Source organism: Perca fluviatilis, chromosome 13 (genome assembly GCF_010015445.1).
Source record: "Perca fluviatilis chromosome 13, GENO_Pfluv_1.0, whole genome shotgun sequence".
NCBI classification, from domain to species: domain Eukaryota; kingdom Metazoa; phylum Chordata; class Actinopteri; order Perciformes; family Percidae; genus Perca; species Perca fluviatilis.
In genome coordinates, this window is record NC_053124.1 from 28,820,745 (window position 1) to 28,841,826 (window position 21,082).

Genomic DNA, 21,082 nt, shown 5'->3' on the forward strand with positions numbered 1-21,082 from the left:
TGTCCTCTCTGGTGTTTGACATCTTGACAGCAACATCCTGATTATTTAGCTTAATTAAAAGAAAAATGTTGTGTAAATATTCTGATTATATATTTCTTTTAAAGTGTGGTTTTGGTCTTTAAGAATCTCAGCCAAGACTCAGCATGTCAGATGTGTTTGATATTGTCATATTTTGTATTTTATTTTAGAATCATTAATGTCAAATAAAATTACTTTTACATAAAAAATTGTCAGAGTAAGTAAGTGTGAAAACTTCTCACTCAGATTTATAAGATTTTAAACTTTATTAGTCAAACTAAAGGCAGAAGTCAGAAGCTGTTTTCTGGGCTCACTGTCTGATCTTTCAGTCCACTAAACCTTTGTTCCAACCCAGGTCTCTGGAGGGGAAAGGAAGCAGCACAGAGGCTCTTAGAGTCTGACAGTAGACTTATTTATTACAGGAGCAAGAACTAAATAAAAGTGAACTCGTAAAAGAAGCAAGCTACATGTTGTGTTACATGATCCAATGTGTTTTGGACTTTAGCAGCAGACAAGCCCAAACAAAGAGCTTTCGTGGAAGCAGGCAGGAACAGGTAACAGAGACTCAGATGAAACCGTTTACACAGAACCAGAACATGTCTAAAATCTCTTTTGGTCAGAGTGAAGTCCTTGTTCACCTGTAAGGAGTCATTCACAGGGGAACACACCTCATACTGCAGGGGAAACATTCCCGTCTAATTAAACCAGGAAACATCTTTTGGACTTTCGAGCTCTACTTCTTTCTTTTTTTTTTAAACAAGATGTATTTATGTATCTTGCTCCTCTTGTCTTATGTTTTATCTCCAGGTAAAATGACATTAAAGTCTTAACTTTAAACCCTTTGTCAGTTCCTGTAGAGCTGGATAACTTCATAACACAGCCTTGTTCTGTTTCTCTGAGTGACTCATTCATTAAGTTAACATGTGCTGGATTTTTATGTGTTTATTAACATCCTTCAAACACAAAAATGCATAAAGTAACTTTAAATCTGTATTTCATATATTTAATATGGAACGTAGTAAACATATCTTGCTGTGTGAGGTGAGGTGTGAAATGAGGAAGTAAGTTATTTTTCAGGAATACCTTCATGAGGTGTGTCCTGTGAGTGAGTTATTGGAAACTGGCCTCATCATGTTCATTGTTTAAGACACATTGGAATTGAATAATTCCAATGTGTCTAACAGAATGATCTACTAAAAAATGCAAATCCATGACCTGAAAACCTGTGTCCGACAGTGAAACACTCGCTCAATGGTGTTTTAAGCCCCCAACGTCTCCTTCCAGGCAGTGCTGCAACCGTTGACTTCAAGGCACCTAACCCTGACCTTAACCTTAACCATAACCATAACCATAACCATAACCATAACCATTGCTTAATCGTAGTGCCTTCCAGGCAGCGCTGCCTGGAAGGAGAAGTTGGGGGCTTAAAACACCGATAAATGAACCACTCCATCAGGCTTTCTTCACTGCTACTTCTGGAGTCCCAAACTACTCACAGGAAACAGCTGGAACTACAGTAATGCATTGATTATCATTTTGACTGAAAATAATTTAAATTTCGGTCCAATCAAACTGCAGACTATATGAAAGCAAATATTGAATAAAATGAATTCTAAATCCAGGTCCCTTTGTATTTCTTACTGTCTCTTTACAGCTAAGATTAAAAGAGGATCCAGAACTCTAATAAAGTTCCTGTCACATTAATATTTGAAACTATTTATAAGCTGTCAGACCCAGGAAAACAAGTCAAACTGAGTCTAGAGATTAGATTTGATGACTGTGAGTGAACCCAACCAGTTCTAGAGTTTAATGAACAGAGGTCAACTGTGGAGAAACACACTCAAATTGGTGCAAACGTTTAATGTAATATCAGTTTGCATTTCTGTATCAGGCTTCAAAGAAGGCCTCTGACTGAAAGCTCACAGAAATAGATGCACAAATATTCATTTTGTAACTAGTTTAGATTTTATAAAGTACCAAAACTTCAAATCTGACACCATTCTGGACAAGATCTGTATTTGGTGGTTGCAGGAGTTACATATTACACCAAATAATCTATGTCAATAACATTTTTCTTCCTAAATGGGAAGTCTTTTATTTTTTACTGCTCTTCTTTCTGGATTCTCAATGTTACTTTTCATATATGATAAATTAAACATATGTACTAACTAATAGTTTCCATACATTTTCTTATATTAATTTGTACTTTGTTTGTGGTGTTGAAAATGTGTTAATTTTTTGGGGCTTTTCCCTTAATTTGAAAGTGGATAGATATGAAAGGGGAGAGATATGGGGGATGACACACAGCAAAGGGCAGCAGGGCGGATTTGAACGCTACACCACTGCATAGGACTCAGCCAACATGGGGCAAACGCTCTTACTGGGTGAGCTAGAGGCCCCCCCCCTGAAAATGTGTTTCTAGTTGTTTTTTAAGTCTTAAATTTCATCTGCAACTAATGACAATGTTTTAATTTATTAACATCTAAATATGGCATCCCTCAAAAACTAGTGCAACTACAGCGAAACAATCTTTGTGTTTAGTTTGTTTTACAAACCCTGTAATGGGTTCCTTCTTGGTAGAAAGACAATCTGCTGCCAGGTCACTGTCTCTCTTTACTCACTTATTTGTGTGGGTGTAGCTGTAATCGTGAGTTGAGGTGGAGTTCATACAAAAAGCCATTCTGAAGGGGCAGTACAGAAGATTTTCACTTTCAGATAGAATATAAACACATTCTGTAAGCATCATCTTTATAAGATGATATATTCCCTTTCCCCCTGACATTAGGGATATAATATCTGCTCTAATCTTTCTGATACAGGCCACAGATAGAAAATGTTCTGCTGATGTTGTAATTCCTGCTGGTCACCAGTAGAGGTCAGCACAGGTTACAGATCTACTAATCACTCTGAATGTAAGATCAGAAGAAATAACTGTTTATTGATCCTCAGAAAAGGGAAATAAGATGTCACAGCAGCACAAGAAACAAACCAGATAGAAATACATCAATAAAATAACATTGTATGCAGACAGGGAAGGGAAAGGGAGCAAATAATTAGGATGATAAATTGGAATTATAGCACAGTGTAAATACAATCACAGGAGTAAAAAAACAAGTTTCTCAACTTCTGTATCAACCGTCCAACTGTCATCAGAACAGAGACACTCCCTCCTTCCTCCAAAAAGCACAGAAGACAAAACAGCTGAACCAGCTCGGTCGTTCACATCTTTATCAAAACAAGATGAAAAAGTTCCTGTTGTTGCTTCTCTTCTGTCACGTCTCATCTCCAAGTAAGATCACATTTTAAATCTTTACTTTACTTTGAACTCAGCTCTGTGTTTAGTTTCTGTGGAGCTCTGGAACACAGCTGGAGTGTAGTTTCACTTTAATTTCAACTCGAGACTATCATGTTTTAGATTAACTGAATCATACTGCCATCATATTTATGATAAAATAATTATATACATCTATTTATACTGAATCTATAAACCTTTTTTGTCCTTCAGTGAAACACTCACTCAAGTTTTTCGCCACTGGATCTTCTGGAGTCCCAAACTTCCCAGAGTACATGGCTGCTGCAGTGGTGGATGAAGTTCTGATGGGTTACTGCGACACCAAGAAAAAGATACTAGAACCAAAACAGGACTGGGTGGAAACATTTTTAGAAAACAATCCTCAGCAGTTGGAATTTTACACTCAAACATGTTTTCAGGTTGAGCCAAACTCCTTTAAAGCAAAAATGGAGGTACAGTATTTATACATGTTACATTTACTTTTACTGCTAAACTGTAAAGTGACCTAAACTCATTCCCACCCTGAGATAATGAAATTCTAAACATCAATAGTCAAAATATCTTCACAATAACATAAACACGAAGAGGAAATACAAGACATGTCCTTCATGGACCTGTCAGATAATGTGATTGAGGGCCTTATCATCTGTCTGGACAGGTTTGATTTCAGGAATCCAAATGTTTTGTTTGCCATCTGAAGCTTTGTGTTGCTGCATAACGCTTAAAAAGTGAAATAACTAAGATTTTGATTTTGTGTGTTGTAAAATTGGAAGCCTGTCTAGGCTTTTTTTCATCATGTACAAAAATAAATATTTTGTTAACAAAGTAAACTTTCATTGCACAAAATCAGACTAATGAAATACAGCTGCCTTTCTGAGATGGTAATCCAAGAAGTAGAAAATAATGCAATAACTATAAGTTGTTGGTCAATTGAACCTGGGACTGCATCCAAGGCTGCAGATGTTAGACAGCACCAGTTGTATGATAACAGAACACAAGGAGGAGAGAGATCAGGTCCTCAGCTGGACACCAAGCAGGGATGGTTCATTTCATGTTCCACATCTGGAACCCTAAACTATGGAGTGACGAATGTTGTGGGCGGGGCTAAGTTTGGCTGGCATCCAGGCTAAGTAGTTACTATTTAAGCTGTGAAATAGAAATGGGGTTCCATCACCCATAGCAACCTCTCCTTTGAACACCACACCAATCAAATCAGCAGAACTCCCTATTGTGTGAGTAATATTATGTTTTATCTTTTTTATGTGTTGCTTTATATGATCATTTTAATTAATGCCTGTGTAAAGTGTCTTTAAGTACTGTGTTTATTATTATAAATTATTATTATTATTATTATTATTATTATTATTAATAATAATAATTACAGTCTCTCTCTCTCTCTAGGTGTCCACATTCTCCAGAGGATGAGTGGCTGTGAGTGGGACGATGAGACTGGAGAGGTCAATGGTTTTATGCAGTTTGGTTATGATGGGAGAGAAACTCCTTAGCATTGGACCTGAATACATCGACATGGATCGCTCCAAAACCACAGGCTGTCATCACCAAACAAAGATGGGATGCTGACAAATCTAGAATAAAACACAATGAGATTTACCTCACTAAGAAGTATCCTGAATGGCTGAAGATGTATGTGGACTACGGCAAAATCTCTCTGCTGAGAAAAGGTAGAATCACATTTCCTGATGTAGTTTTGAGAAACACAACAATGTTCATACAGTCTGCTCAGACTGAACTGTCATTTTATTATCACTCCAATCAGTCTGACATCACCTTCTTTTTGGCCGTTTTCTGTGGTGGTAAGATTAGATCTAGCCCTCCTCAATCAGTAGAGACTGACAAGTTAGAGTGCTCTGACGTTACATGGCACCTGCTCGACTCGGCTCGACTCGATTCTGCTGCGGTGCCCTGTCCTCCTTTTTCCATTGCAGATTAATAGTACCGCTGGCATAGGCGCCGATACCGTGGGCGCTCCGGAGCTTGAGCACCCATGGAAAATACCGAGCACCCACTGAGCACCCACGTGTGCCAGACCTCATTGATTGACTCATTATTGAGTTAATAGTGGGTTTGTATCGGCCGCTGTCCGGGTTTTCTTTTTTAAAAGGGCATGCACCGTGAGCACCCACGGAGGAAAACATAAATCGGTGCATATGACCGCTGGTACGTGGCTGGTCTTCATAGCGACGCTGCAGGAAACTGCAATGACCTAATGAGACACACAACACACAGAACGTCGAAGGTGTTTTGTTTTGATTCTCGGCATGTGAAGACACATTTTGTTTAAAAAAAACACCACTGGCTAAACTATTTAAAAACGGCGGGTTTGTTCAGGACAACCCGTCTGTTGCTAGCATTGACATCATGGATTTATTAAGAGAACGATTGACATATATAAAATGGACCAACAGATCCCCGTTGCTCTGGAAGGAGACCAGTGAAGGATATTAGAAGCACTTTTCCGGTGAGGGCTGAGTGTTACTGATCAGCCTCCAACTGAGCTCAGACGTAGATGTGACGTAAGCAACCTGTCTGAAAGTTGTAAGTCTTCTGGTAGCTGTGCGCAAGAGAAATCTCAATCATTCCCAATCTTGCAGACTGAGAGTGTAGGTATATGTTAGGAGATAACATGGGCACAGGCTAATTATTGCTAATTAAAATGATAGTTAACATTAGTAATTAAACTTAAACAGCAAATTTGAGTCAAAACTGTCTGCGAGCTTCTCCTGTACTATACAGTAATTTCTCTACTATGCGACAGAAAAGTCGCGTGGTTATAACACAATTGTTAGCCTATTTCAGGGTGCGAACTCATAGTGCAAACTACGGGGAGCTCGGCTCCTTAATAAGACATGGGCTCCCCTGAAAACGTGATTTGTGAAATTTTGGGGGTCTCTAAAAATATTGACAGTGTGTCATTTTGACGTGCAATTTCAGTTTTGTGTAATGTGATCATCGTGGATTATTATGTTTAAAATTGCAAAAATATTCTTTCATGCATGACGGTGATTTAAACCTAATTCACTTCCATAAAGATAACTATACATGCTGTTCTTGTTATGAGCATTACATGGCGCGCGCGCTGCGTGCAAATTCAACTCATGTTTAGTAGCCTACATGTTAACTCAAAGATTTGTAGAAAAAATATAAACGTTGGAAGCCATTAATCCAAAGTCCTTGAAATCCATTCTGCAATAAGCATCATATAGCCATGGCACAAAGAAAACAAGGCAGTTTAATTAATTTTGGTTTTACTAAGAAATTGTGTTGACCTATCTTTTCCTGTCGTTAAAGTATAATAGGGTAAATCATGTAGTGCATACACTTTTAGCTGTTATGTATCTTTGTAAGTCGCAAGCGCATCGACACCCCCACCCCGGGAAAAAGTGGGCTCCCCCCGAGCCAGACGGTATAGTTCGAACACTGGCCTATTTTTACAAAAACGTCTGCTCCGAAGCCATAATGTGAGGTACAAGGTAATGGAGCCTTTTATACATTGTTGTGTTTCTTTAGAAATAAACAATGGACAAATAGAGTCTTTAAACGCTTCAGATGTAAAGTTATTCGCTGTCAAAGTGGCACCAAAATGAATGGCAGTCAATGGAATGCTAATGGGAGGTGATGGCTTGTTAGCATCAAAATGGGGCCACAGGAGCTACACGTTCTGAGGAGAAGCTTACCCCCTTTGCCGCTAGCAATGATGACGCAGTGACGATTCTCTCCCGACCAATCAGTAGTCTGCGGGTTTTCACGTGACCTTTTGGTATGGTCAGCAGGTACCAGGGACTTTTTCATAATGGAAAACCAAAAAGGCGAAGTAGAATCAAGGCGAAGTTGAGCAGGTAAAAAACGCCAATAGAGTGCTCTGACATTACTTTCTATCAATAGCCAATGATAGCCAGTGCACAGTTAGCATACGGTGAGTAAGTTTAACTGCATTGACAGGTGGTCTGTCAGTTGGTCTGTTTGTCCTTCAGCTTGTTACAGGCTGACTGGATGGCTGTAAAATACTGTACATATATTCATGGTCCCCAGAGAATCAATTGTAAAAACTTTGAACCTCTGACTTTTCAGCTAACGCCATCATCAGGTCAAATCCTTCTGTTTATCCAGCTATTTGATTTATGACCAAATACCTGCAAAAAAATAATGACATTCTCTCAGCCTCAGCTGTACTTTTAGGTTTAGAGCTAATGTATGAGTGGCTGTGAGTGGGACGATGAGACTGGGGAGGTCAATGGTTTTAATCAGTGTGGTTATGGATGGAGAACACTTCCTAGCATTCGACCTGAAGACATTGACATGGATCTCTCCAAAAAACACAGGCTGTCATTACCAAACAAAGATGGGATGCTGAGATATCTAAAATAAAACACAATGAGATTTTCCTCAATGAGATTTATCCTGAATGGCTGAAGATATATTTGGACTATGGGAAGAGCTCTCTGCTGAGAAAAGGTAGAATCACATTTCCTGATGTAGTTTCATGAACACAACAATGTTCATACAGTCTGCTCAGACTGAACTGCCATTTTATTATCACCTCAATCAGTCTGACATCACCTTCTTTTTGGCTGTTTTCTGTGGTGGTAAGATTTGATCTAGCCCTCCTCAATCAGTAGAGACTGACAAGTTAGAGTGCTCTGACATTACTTTCTATCAATAGCCAATGATAGCCAGTGCACAGTTAGCATACGGTGAGTAAGTTTAACTGCATTAACAGGTGGTCTGTCAGTTGGTCTGTTTGTCCTTCAGCTTGTTACAGACTGACTGGATGGCTGTAAAATACTGTACATATATTCATGGTCCCCAGAGAATCATTTGTAAAATCTTTGAACCTCTGACTTTTCAGCTAACGCCATCATCAGGTCAAATCCTTCTGTTTATCCAGCAAACTGATTTATGACCAAATAGATTATAACCTGCCAAACATCAACATGCTGCTAAAATTTGCTCAAAGCGTCGCTGTACATCAGATCAACCTCAGAGCTGCTAGCATGGCTTTAAACTCTTAGTCTTGTTGTTTGATGTTTATTTACTTATTTATTTTACTTGGAAGAATTTTCACACCTTCTGTTAACAATTACCTATTGTATTTTTCTTCATTTTTCTTTTTCCCGTTGTTTTCTTTCCATTGACGTTTGACCTTTCTCATCTCTCTCTCTCTGTCTCCCTCTCTTTCTCTCTCTCTCTTTCTCTCTTTCTCTGCAGATCTTCCCTCAGTGTCTCTCCTCCAGAAGTCTCCCTCCTCTCCAGTCAGCTGCCACGCTACAGGTTTCTACCCTGACAGAGCCATGATGTTCTGGAGGAAAAATGGAGAGGAGCTTCATGAGGACGTGGACCTCGGAGAGATCCTCCCCAACCACGATGGATCCTTCCAGATGAGTGTTGACCTGGACCTTTCATCAGTCCCAGCTGAAGACTGGAGGAGATACGACTGTGTTTTTCCGCTCTCTGGTGTGGAGGACCACATCGTCCCCAAACTGGACAAAGCAAAGATCAGGACCAACAGAGATCAGGACCAACAGAGGTAAGACTGGAATAGGAAGTGACTGAAAGATGTGTTTAGGTTACTTCAGTTGTCCTGAAGTTCATGATTTATTGATTTGTCACCTTTCTGATGCTGTGTGTAAGCCTACTGTTTGATATCTGTGGCCATACTACCACATACACACAAAAAGCCTGAACTGCCAGTTAGCAGGCTAGCTCTGTCAGCCTTTATTTCAGAGACACATTTGTACAGTTGACTGCTGTCTTAAGTCTGATGCAAACTATACCATTTCACAGAGTAGTTAACAGGCCTATTTTTACAAAAACGTCTGCTCCGAAGCCATAATGTGAGGTACAAGGTAATGGAGCCTTTTATACATTGTTGTGTTTCTTTAGAAATAAACAATGGACAAATAGAGTCTTTAAACGCTTCAGATGTAAAGTTATTCGCTGTCAAAGTGGCACCAAAATGAATGGCAGTCAATGGAATGCTAATGGGAGGTGATGGCTTGTTAGCATCAAAATGGGGCCACAGGAGCTACACGTTCTGAGGAGAAGCTTACCCCCTTGCCGCTAGCAATGATGCGCAGTAGCGGATTCTCTCCGACCAATCAGTAGTCTGCAGGTTTTCACGTGACCTTTTGGTATGGTCAGCAGGTACCAGGGACTTTTTTCATAATGGAAAACCAAAAAGGCGAGTAGAATCAAGGCGAGTTGAGCAGGTAAAAAACGCCAATAGAGTGCTCTGACATTACTTTCTATCAATAGCCAATGATAGCCAGTGCACAGTTAGCATACGGTGAGTAAGTTTAACTGCATTGACAGGTGGTCTGTCAGTTGGTCTGTTTGTCCTTCAGCTTGTTACAGGCTGACTGGATGGCTGTAAAATACTGTACATATATTCATGGTCCCCAGAGAATCAATTGTAAAAACTTTGAACCTCTGACTTTTCAGCTAACGCCATCATCAGGTCAAATCCTTCTGTTTATCCAGCTATTTGATTTATGACCAAATACCTGCAAAACTAATGACATTCTCTCAGCCTCAGCTGTACTTTTGGGTTTAGAGCTAATGTATGAGTGGCTGTGAGTGGGACGATGAGACTGGGGAGGTCAATGGTTTTAATCAGTGTGGTTATGATGGAGAAGACTTCATAGCATTGGACCTGAAGACATTGACATGGATCGCTCCGAAACCACAGGCTGTCATTACCAAACAAAGATGGGATACTGAAAACTCTAGAATGAAACGCATTGAGATTTTCCTCACTGAGATTTATCCTGAATGGCTGAAGATGTATTTGGACTATGGGAAGAGCTCTCTGCTGAGAAAAGGTAGAATCACATTTCCTGATGTAGTTTCATGAACACAACAATGTTCATACAGTCTGCTCAGACTGAACTGCCATTTTATTATCACTCCAATCAGTCTGACATCACCTTCTTTTTGGCTGTTTTCTGTGGTGGTAAGATTTGATCTAGCCCTCCTCAATCAGTAGAGACTGACAAGTTAGAGTGCTCTGACATTACTTTCTATCAATAGCCAATGATAGCCAGTGCACAGTTAGCATACGGTGAGTAAGTTTAACTGCATTGACAGGTGGTCTGTCAGTTGGTCTGTTTGTCCTTCAGCTTGTTACAGACTGACTGGATGGCTGTAAAATACTGTACATATATTCATGGTCCCCAGAGAATCATTTGTAAAATCTTTGAACCTCTGACTTTTCAGCTAACGCCATCATCAGGTCAAATCCTTCTGTTTATCCAGCAAACTGATTTATGACCAAATAGATTATAACCTGCCAAACATCAACATGCTGCTAAAATTTGCTCAAAGCGTCGCTGTACATCAGATCAACCTCAGAGCTGCTAGCATGGCTTTAAACTCTTAGTCTTGTTGTTTGATGTTTATTTACTTCTTTATTTTACTTGGAAGAATTTTCACACCTTCTGTTAACAATTTCCTATTGTATTTTTCTTCATTTTTCTTTTTCCGTTATCTTTCCTTTCACGTTTGACCTCTCTCTCTCTCTCTGTCTCCCTCTCTTTCTCTCTCTCTCTTTCTCTCTCTCTCTGCAGATCTTCCCTCAGTGTCTCTCCTCCAGAAGTCTCCCTCCTCTCCAGTCAGCTGCCACGCTACAGGTTTCTGACAGAGCCATGATGTTCTGGAGGAAAGATGGAGAGGAGCTTCATGAGGACGTGGACCTCGGAGAGATCCTCCCCAACCACGATGGATCCTTCCAGATGAGTGTTGACCTGGACCTTTCATCAGTCCCAGCTGAAGACTGGAGGAGGTACGACTGTGTGTTTCATCTCTCTGGTGTGGAGGACCACATCGTCACCAAACTGGAAAAAGCAGAGATCAGGACCAACAGAGAGATCAGGACCAACAGAGGTAAGACTGGAATAGGAAGTGACTGAAAGATGTGTTTAGGTTACTTCAGTTGTCCTGAAGTTCATGATTTATTGATTTGTCACCTTTCTGATGCTGTGTGTAAGCCTACTGTTTGATATCTGTGGCCATACTACCACATACACACAAAAAGCCTGAACTGCCAGTTAGCAGGCTAGCTCTGTCAGCCTTTATTTCAGAGACACATTTGTACAGTTGACTGCTGTCTTAAGTCTGATGCAAACTATACCATTTCACAGAGTAGTTAACAGCTAACCAACAGCTTCCTCCATTTTTTACTCTGTTCCTGCGAGAGTCAGCACTATCATGATGGTTCGGCCAACAGGTACAAATATATGTCGCTCACCAAAGTGAGGCTCTAAATAAAAGACTGTTTTTGTTGGATTAGCTTTTGTCTTTTGGTTTATTATGGAATATGTCAGTAATTGCTCCACCTGTTGCAGGACAAACCAACATGTAATTGGTTCATAAGTAATGTGTGTACAGGTGTTAATAAATAGATAGATCTGTTCAATACTTCTTTGTCTATATGGTTGTAGACATTGTTGGTTTTGTTCAACAGAGAAGCCTTCTGATATGATCTTTCCCATCGCTGCTGGAGTGGCTGTTCTTGCTGTCGTCGTCCCCGCCCGCTGCCACTGGATTCATTTTTTACAAAAAGAAGAGAGGTGAGATACTAAAGAACTAAAAGATTTTCTCATTTTTACTTTAAGTTAAAAAAGTTAAAACAAACTATTGTAAAGCAACCAACAGATACTGTAGCATGATGATGATGATAAATGTAATAGAAGAGTAAAAGGGTAAAATATAGTTATTTAACATTAGTAGGAGAATGATTAATAGAGGGAATCAGATTCAGTGGGAAAAGGTGACAAATGTTCATTATGTTATAGCTTTAGTGCGTAAATTTTTTAAATTAATGAACGTCTGTTACAGTCAAGCCATTGCCAAATGAGTTGCTACAAAGCTAATTAAGACTATCAGCTCCACAACACTCTCTCTGGATTTCTCAGTATGACTTTGTTCAGAAAATTGTGTCGTCCGTTGACTTTCCCACGCAGAAACTCGAGTGAAGATAATGACCTCTTCTGAAGAGTCCATCATGTTTTTAATCCTCCTTGTCCTCCTTGGCTACTAGCAACTGCGCTGGAGGAGGGATGGGCGGACCACGGAAGGCTTGTATCATGTGGATGCGCTGACAGTGTTGTTGTCATTTCTTAGAATTCCTCATGGAGGAGCGATAGAAACTACACACTATAGCTTTAATTTCCAACTGTGACAACTGAAATGATTTGTCTTCTCTTCTTGTTTCTGCCAATCTCCCTCCACAATGTGAGTAGAACTTGTTTTTATTCTATTGTATCTGGTCTGACATGCTGTTACCAGGATGGGTTACTGCAAAACAGACTTGAGTAAAGACATGGAGATCATAAATTAGTAAAAAATATTCTCACTCAGCAATTTCTCTGCTTACAAAGAGACCAAAAACAACGACAGTTTGACATGAGCTGGAATTACTGTAGATGGAAGTACTAAATAACATGTACTAGAAATAATTAGATATTTGTGTGACAGCAATAGCAGATTGAATTTTCTTGCATGGATTGTGGATTCAGTGGAAGATAAAAATAACTTCACTAACCTTTCCTATATATATATATATATATATATATATATATATAAATGACCAATAAAACGAAATTAAAAACTGAAAGGGGAAGTTTAAGTTTATTTCATTCATATAGCACCTTAAAGCAAACAGGTTTGCACCAAAGTGCTTCACAAAGACAAAACATATGCATAGAAGCAGATATAAAAGCTCTTGGGGTTGGAGGCTGCTGGTTGCAAATGTCACATTCAAGTTGTTGAGTCAGCTCATTGATTGTGACAGATGGAGCATGTCTCTTGGTTCTGGATAAAACATCAGATGCTAAACCTGTTTCAGAGGCTGGAAATACTGAACACCTTTTGGTGGATCTGCAGAGTTCATCTGAACGACCAGCCTCTGGACAGGCTGCATCATCCTCTGGTTATTAAAGGCAGCTCAGTAACAGTGGCTTTTTCCTTACAGCTCCTGACAACAGCTCTGAGCTCTTTGAGAAACTGAATCCAGAGACCTGATTTACAATCACATCCTGCACTGGTAAAGCAGTAAACTCTTCACATCTCCAGTTAAACAACACCTGAAATGATAAGCTTCCTACAACAAACTGTATATTAAAGCCCCTACTATATCATGAAAGAGTCATGATGCAAAAAGCAACAAGCAACATGAAAAAAAATTTAAAAAATAAAGTAAAATGTATTAGGAGTAGGGCTGTCAAAATAAAAAAATAACACAGATTAATCCATTCCATATTGACCATTGACCCGGAGCCATTTTAGCCACCATTCGACTGTAAAATGAAGGAGGTGAGAATGTGCTGCCTGGATCATTTATTGGAATATTAACTCGTAAAAAACGGCCTGATGGAAGTGTTGATCGTTGGCAGCAAGGAATTTGCATATCACTGGAGTTTGTCAACTCTAGTTGACCACCTGACAAGTAGACCTCAATGCAAAGCATCCAGGAGTTATGGTTAATCCGGAGGTACGACCTAGCACGTCCCGTGATACCAACTCTAGCAGTCAACGTCATCTTCAAACCACACTGGAGCAAACACTGAAACGCAAACTTAGCAAATCTGCATGTGACCGACTGAGCAATTCCCTTGTTAATGGATCGCAATGTCCTGCAGACCAGTTTCCGTTGATAGAAGACAGGGGTTAGCAGAGGTTTTGCAAATAGCCTCTTCAGACATAACTTATAACCCACCACTCGCCAAACACCATTATGTTAAAAATCCAGCAGCTGTACGACACTGAAAAAAACCAAATCACCACCGCGCACAGACAGCGCCCAAACACGATTGCTGCAGCGAAAGCTTCTATATGAGCACAAGCCTTGTGTTGGTCAAATGATACAGAGAAGCATCCCTGTTTGCCTCGCAGACGGTGGGTTTCGTGGCCGCATTGGCAAAGTGCCGTAAGATAGTGGGACATTTGAAACATAGCCCTGCCAATACAGAGGAGCTCCACCAGCAGCACAATCATCTTGGACAACTGACAGAAAGTCTGATTCAGGACGTTCCCACAAGATGGAACTCGTCCACGCCATGATCTCTCGGTGTCCTGAAGAACCAGGAGGCTATCAAAGCTACACTGAGCCGACAGAAGCACAAGCTGACTATGTTGACTACATCTGAGTGGGACAAACTTCACAGGCTGGAAACCATCCTTGAACCATGCAGGTAAAAGCGTACACAGACAAAACTATTTATTTATTGTGAAGAAATGTACTTTATTTTGCAAATTGTTGAAGTAGACTAGGCTACTACTATGACACTGATATAATAAATGTACTGTGTGCATCTCTTATCATCCACTGCAGATATGTGACTGAGCTCCTTGGAGGTGAGACTTATGTTTCTTGCTCTGTGGTGTTGCCTGCTCTCTGCCACCTGTACCGCACAATAGAAGTTTCGGAGGAGGACCCAGCCTACATAGGAAAATTCAAGACTCACTTTAAAAAGGACCTGTCGAACGGGCAACAAGCCGACCTCAACGCGATGGATGGCTCAACATAGCTTCAGCACTGGACCCACGCGCCCAAGGACTTGGAGTATCTTCAAAGAGGAGACAGAGAAGAGGTGTGGACCAGCCGTGAGGTACTGCTGCTAAATCGCCAGTCGCGACTACCCCAGAGCCTGCAGAAGAGCCACTGAAAAGAGAAGCCTCCTACTCTTCTTGAGACACAGACTCAGATGATGATGACACGGTGGAACCAAGCAGGGCTCTGAACCGCTACAAAGCAGAGCCCAGCATCAGCATGGAGGAATGCCCCCTGCAGTGGTGGACAACTCACGCAGGGAGCCCATCAACAGCTGTCTGTCCTGGCTATTAAAGCCCCTAAAAATCTTGCTTTCAAATCTTGAGTATAACTATAACATGAAAGAGTAATGAAGCAACATGAAAACAAAAATGTAAAAAAAAAAATTGAGTTTGTCGCTATGTTGAATTGAAAATCTTTATGGTAAAGGATATGTTTGTGTGTGTGATTAATATCCTTTCTGTATTATAGGTTGATATAGTCAAACATTCAGTTCATATACTCACTATATAACTCTATAACTCTATTTGTACTCTATTTAGATATGCATATGGTTTGGGTCTTATAGATAAACTACTGTAACATGTATGGAACCATCCCAATGAAGTAGGGGTAAATAAAATGTCCTCTCTGGTGTTTGACAATTTGACAGAAACATCCTGATTATTGAGCTTAATTAAAAGAAAAATATTCTATGTAAATAGTAAATAGTAAATATGTAAATATTCTGATTATATATTTCTTTTATAAGTGTGGTTTTGGTCTTTATGAATCTCAGCCAACACTCAGCATGTCAGATGTGTTTGATATTCTCATATTATTTATTTTAATTTTAGAATCATTAATGTCAAGTAACATGACTCTTACATTAAAAATGCATCAATTTCAGTTTTTTTCTGTTGTCAGAGTAAGTAAGTGTGAAAACTTTTGACTCAGATTTATAAGATTTTAAACTTTATTAGTCAAACTAAAGGCAGAAGTCAGAAACTGTTTTCTGGACTCACTGTCTGATCTTTCAGTCCACTAAACCTTTGTTCCAACCCAGGTCTCTGAGGAGGGAAAGGAAGCAGCACAGAGGCTCTTAGAGTCTGACACTAGACTTATTTATTACAGGAGCAACAACTAAATGAAAGTGAACTCATACATGTGTTTTGGACTTTAGCAGCAGACAAGCCCAAACAAAGAGCTTTAGTGGAAGCAGGCAGGAACAGGTAACAGAGACTCAGATGAAACCGTTTACACAGAACACCAGAACATGTCTAAAATCTCTCTTTTTTGGTCAGAGTAAAGTCCTTGTTCACCTGTAAGGAGTCATTCACAGGGGAACACACCTCATACTGCAGGGGAAACATTCACGTCTAATTAAACCAGGAAACTCATTTTGGAATGAAGATGACCTGAGCTTTCCAGCTCTACTTTTAAAACAAGATGTATTTATTTATCTTGCTCCTCTTGTCTTATGTTTTATCTCCAGGTAAAATGCCTTTGTTGGTTTCTGTAGGGATAACTTCATAACACAGCCTTGTTCTGTTTCTCATTCATTAAGTTAACATGTGTTGGATGTTTATGTGTTTATTTACATCCTTCAATATAAGTAATAAGTAATAAGTGACTTCAAATAGGTATTTCATTCATTATATGAAAATTAGTAAACATATCTTGCTGTGTGAGGTGAGGTGTGAGATGAGAAAGTAAGTGCTTTTTCAGGAAAACCTTCATGAGGTGTGTCCTGTGATTGCTATATTTTTATAGAGTAGCCTAATTTGAATCTGGCCACATCATGTTCGTAGTTTAAGACACATTTTCATAAATTATCCTTAGTGTCAGCTAAAATGACATGTAATGTATATAAGACATGTCAGTATGGATACTTAAAAATACAGATATCAGTGATCAAACAGATGTGGTTGTCATGAAGATAAAATGGTAGGATGAGTATTTCACTAAAGATCTGTCAGGTCGGCTTTCAAATGTCACATATATATAAATAAATATTGGGGTTTTTCGTTGTTTTTTATTTGATAAATTGATTCGCAGAAGTTCATTCATCAGCCTGTGCTCAAAAGACGTTTTTTTTCTTCTAAACCATTCTGAAGGGGCAGTACAGAAGATTTTCAGATAGAATATAAACACATTCTGTAAGCATCATATTTACAAGATTATATATTCCCTTTCCCCTGACATTAGGGATATAATATCTGCTCTAATCTTTCTGATACAGGCCACAGATAGAAAATGTTCTGCTGATGTTGTTGTAATTCCTGCTGGTCACCAGTAGAGGTCAGCACAGGTTACAGCTCTACTAATCACTGTGAATGTAAGAGAAGAAGAAATAACTAACAAATAAGATGTTACAGCAGCACAAGAAACAAACCAGATTAGAATACATCCCATTGTATGCAGACGGGGAAGGGAAAGGGAGAAAATAATTAGGATGAGAAATTGCAATAATAAAGCACAATATAGCACAGTGTAAAAAACTGGTTTCTCAACTTCTGTATCAACCGCCCATCTCTCATCAGAACAGAGACACTCCCTCCTTCCTCCAAAAAACACAGAAGACAAAACAGCTGAACCAGCTCGGTCGTTTACGTTTTTATCAAAACAAGATGAAAAAGTTCCTGTTGTTGCTTCTCTTCTGTCACGTCTCATCTCCAGGTAAGATCACATTTGAATTATTTTCTTATTTCAAATCATTTTACCTCAGTGTGCAATTGCTCGCGTTTGTTTCTTGTATCTAGACATCATTGAAGATGAGGGAGACCTCAATGATATCTCAGATTTTAAAATAAAGGTTATATATGAATCTTCACTTTCCACTTTGTTCCTGTGGAGCCCGGGACACACCTGTAGTTTAGTTTCACTTTAGCTTCAACATGATGAGACTATTAGTTTTAACTGAATCATACTGAATACCTCATATTCATGATGAGTGTGATGATGATGACGTTTTTATATTTATACTGAATGTATAAACCTTGTTTGTCCTGCAGTGAAACACTCACTCAAGTATTTCGTAACGGCGTCTTCTGGAGTCCCAAACTTGTCGGAGCTTGTGGCTGCTGCAGTGATTGATGGACTTCAGTGCACTTACTGTGACAGCAACAATAAGATAGTAGAAACAAAACAGGACTGGATGAAAAATGTATTTAAAGACAATCCTCAGCAGTTGGGGTGGCATAGTGAATGTTTTGATATTCTGCCTAACAGATTCAAACCCTGGATGGATCACTTTAAGCAACGCTTCAACCAAACTGGAGGTACAGTATTTATGAGTGTTACATGTTATATTGTAATTATATACTGCATTGTTAAAAGGTACAGTCTCTGTCTCTCAGGTGTCCACATTATCCAGCAGATGATTGGCTGTGAGTGGGACGATGAGACTGGAGAGGTCAATGGTTTTTTGCAGTATGGTTATAATGGAGAAGACTTCATAGCATTCGACCTGAAGACAGAGACATGGATTGCTGCAAAAACACAGGCTTTCCTCACCAAACAAAGATGGGATGCTGACAAATCTAGAATAAAATATACTGAGATTCGCCTCACTGAGATTTTTCCTGAATGGCTGAAGATGTTTTTGGACTATGGGAAGAGCTCTCTGCTGAGAAAAGGTAGAATCACATTTCCTGATGTAGTTTGATGAACCCAACAATGTTCACACTGTCTGCTCAGACTGAACTGCCATTGTGCCAGTGTGCAGTCAGTGAGTGTCTGTTTTAAAATAGAAATATTGATGTTTTATGGAAAAGTAACATAGTTGTTGCTTTAAATTGTAAATCAATGTCAGATCCTTCTTCTCTGACTATAGTTTCCTTCTCTGTCTATGATGTGGAGATTATGTAACTGATGAGTTGTTATGTAGCCCTGTCAGGTGGTTTTATAACTCATGAGATTGTATGGGCCTGTACATGTAGTGCATTTACCTAAAAGAAAGGTTGTTTACATGGTGTAAGCCTAACTTACATCTGTTGAGTCTGGATTTCACTTAAACATTGTATAGGTTTTGACCACTAGTATTTCTATATAGTAATCTTTTTATATAAGTTGATTTCTCTCTCTCTCTCTCTCTCTCTCTCTCTCTCTCTCTCTCTCTCTCTCTCTCTCTCTCTCTCTCTCTCTCTCTCTCTCTCTTTTTCTCTCTCTCTCTCTCTCTCTCTCTCTCTCTGCAGATCTTCCCTCAGTGTCTCTCCTCCAGAAGTCTCCCTCCTCTCCAGTCAGCTGCCACGCCCACAGGTTTCTACCCTGACAGAGCCATGATGTTCTGGAGGAAAGATGGAGAGGAGCTTCATGAGGACGCCGAGAGATCCTCCGAGAGACTCCCCCCCACCACGATGGATCCTTCCAGATGAGTGTGGACCTGGACCTTTCATCAGTCCCAGCTGAAGACTGGAGGAGGTACGACTGTGTGTTTCATCTCTCTGGTGTGGAGGACGACATCGTCACCAAACTGGACAAAGCAGAGATCAGGACCAACAGAGGTGAGAATGGAATAGGAAGTGACTGAAAGATGTGTTTAGGTTACTTCAGTTGTCCTGAAGTTCATGATTTATTGATTTGTCACCTTACTGATGCTGTGTGTAAGACTACTGTTTGATATCTGTGGCCATACTACCACATACACACAAAAAGCCTAAACTGCCAGTTAGCGGGCTAGCACTGTAGCAAACCTCCAGCCAGACATTGGTGAAGCGCACTGATGTTTCCAGAAGCCTTTATTTCAGCTGTCAGCCGTCAGCCTTGCTCTGAACACAAAAATAGGCTACCTTCTCTTTCCTTACACCTTATCTTCATGAAACACCGTAAGAGCTACAGGACAGATAAATAACATAAAATTAGCTCTTACAAACATTAACATTACCGAAGGCCACATTAACCGTACCTATGACCATTCATAAAACATTTCCGTGATGTTACCTCTGTCAGTATTCACAATGTCGAAAAGCTAATGCTAGCATGACTTCGTATAACAAAGAGATAACAATGCATTTAAACACTTCACAGTGGAGTAGTAGTGATGTTATTGAACCATGAACCTCCTGCTTCGAGGCATGTATCGAAGAAATTAACCAATTTGGAATGAAGCTTGAAGCTTGATTCGTTTGGAGATAATCACGTGACCAGTGACGTCCGAAGCTTCGTTTCACACACACCCACATGACTGCTTCAAAGTTGAATTCAAAGCTTTAAAAATAGTGCGACACAGGCCGGATTTGTGGTTTGTTGCAGTAGGAGAGTCAGGAGAGTTAGTGAATATAGAGAGATTATTATAGAGATTATTATAGCGGCAGAGAGTTCATAGAAAGTTTATAGCGAGTAGACAGTTGATTGCTGGTAAGAAAAGAAATAGGCTCAGCCCTGGAACATTGGAAAAAATTCTGTTTCTGAATAAAAATGACATGATGACTTGATGTCTATTCCCACAAACCTTTGTCACCAAGCACAATAATATCCCCCTGGCCTGTCCACGAGCACTGTTACTGTCCATAAGCACCATCACTGTCCCAAAGTATGTCCTTGCCACTGTCAAAGCACTGCCCCAAACAATTGACTCAAACAATTTCTATAAACACCACACTGGCAGTAGACTACATGTCAGACTGTTAGATTGCTCATATAGCGTACGCCCTCCTGCCCTGCCTATCTCACCTATTTGGCTGAGGAGACAATGTTGCTCTAGGCTACGTACTCAATATAATCACAGAAAGGTGTGTGCAATGTGTTCTTCATTCACTTCCCTCCCAAATTTATGTATTTGTTTACAAACACAAGACATGTTCACAACCATAATCCTAACTTTGTTTTTTGTGTGGAGAAGGCAATGACATTTTTATTCATGCAAGGTCCCAAATAGGCTTAGTTAGTTATGTCATTATTTATTTATCCATGAATTCATACTCAAAATGTATTCATCTTCGACTCAAAGACATTCATGGCTAATATCTGTGAAACAGTTTGTGACACAATGCTATCCTTAACTTCCACCACCAGATGTCCTCATGGAGTTCTGAAGCTCGAGTATTGAACCTTTTTTCACTGGTTCAGAAAGCTTCAGTTCGCCACCACTATGGAGTAGATTAAACTCGATATTACTGCACACGAACATTTAACAAATCAAACACACAATACCTTGTTCCTGCTCCAGCTAGCTGCTTAATTATCCCCTTTCTAGAGCGTTTACGATTTCAGAGCTACTTTTTCCG

General features: G+C 39.7%; 3 pseudogenes; all 3 read left to right on the forward strand.

Annotated features, from left to right (window-relative positions):
* The first annotated feature begins 7,522 nt into the window (after positions 1 to 7,522).
* On the forward strand, positions 7,523 to 8,874 carry LOC120571359 (annotated as a pseudogene).
* Positions 8,875 to 9,875: 1,001 nt separating this feature from the next.
* LOC120571357 lies at positions 9,876 to 11,930 on the forward strand (annotated as a pseudogene).
* A 531-nt stretch (positions 11,931 to 12,461) lies between these two features.
* LOC120571352 lies at positions 12,462 to 19,401 on the forward strand (annotated as a pseudogene).
* Positions 19,402 to 21,082: the final 1,681 nt, after the last annotated feature.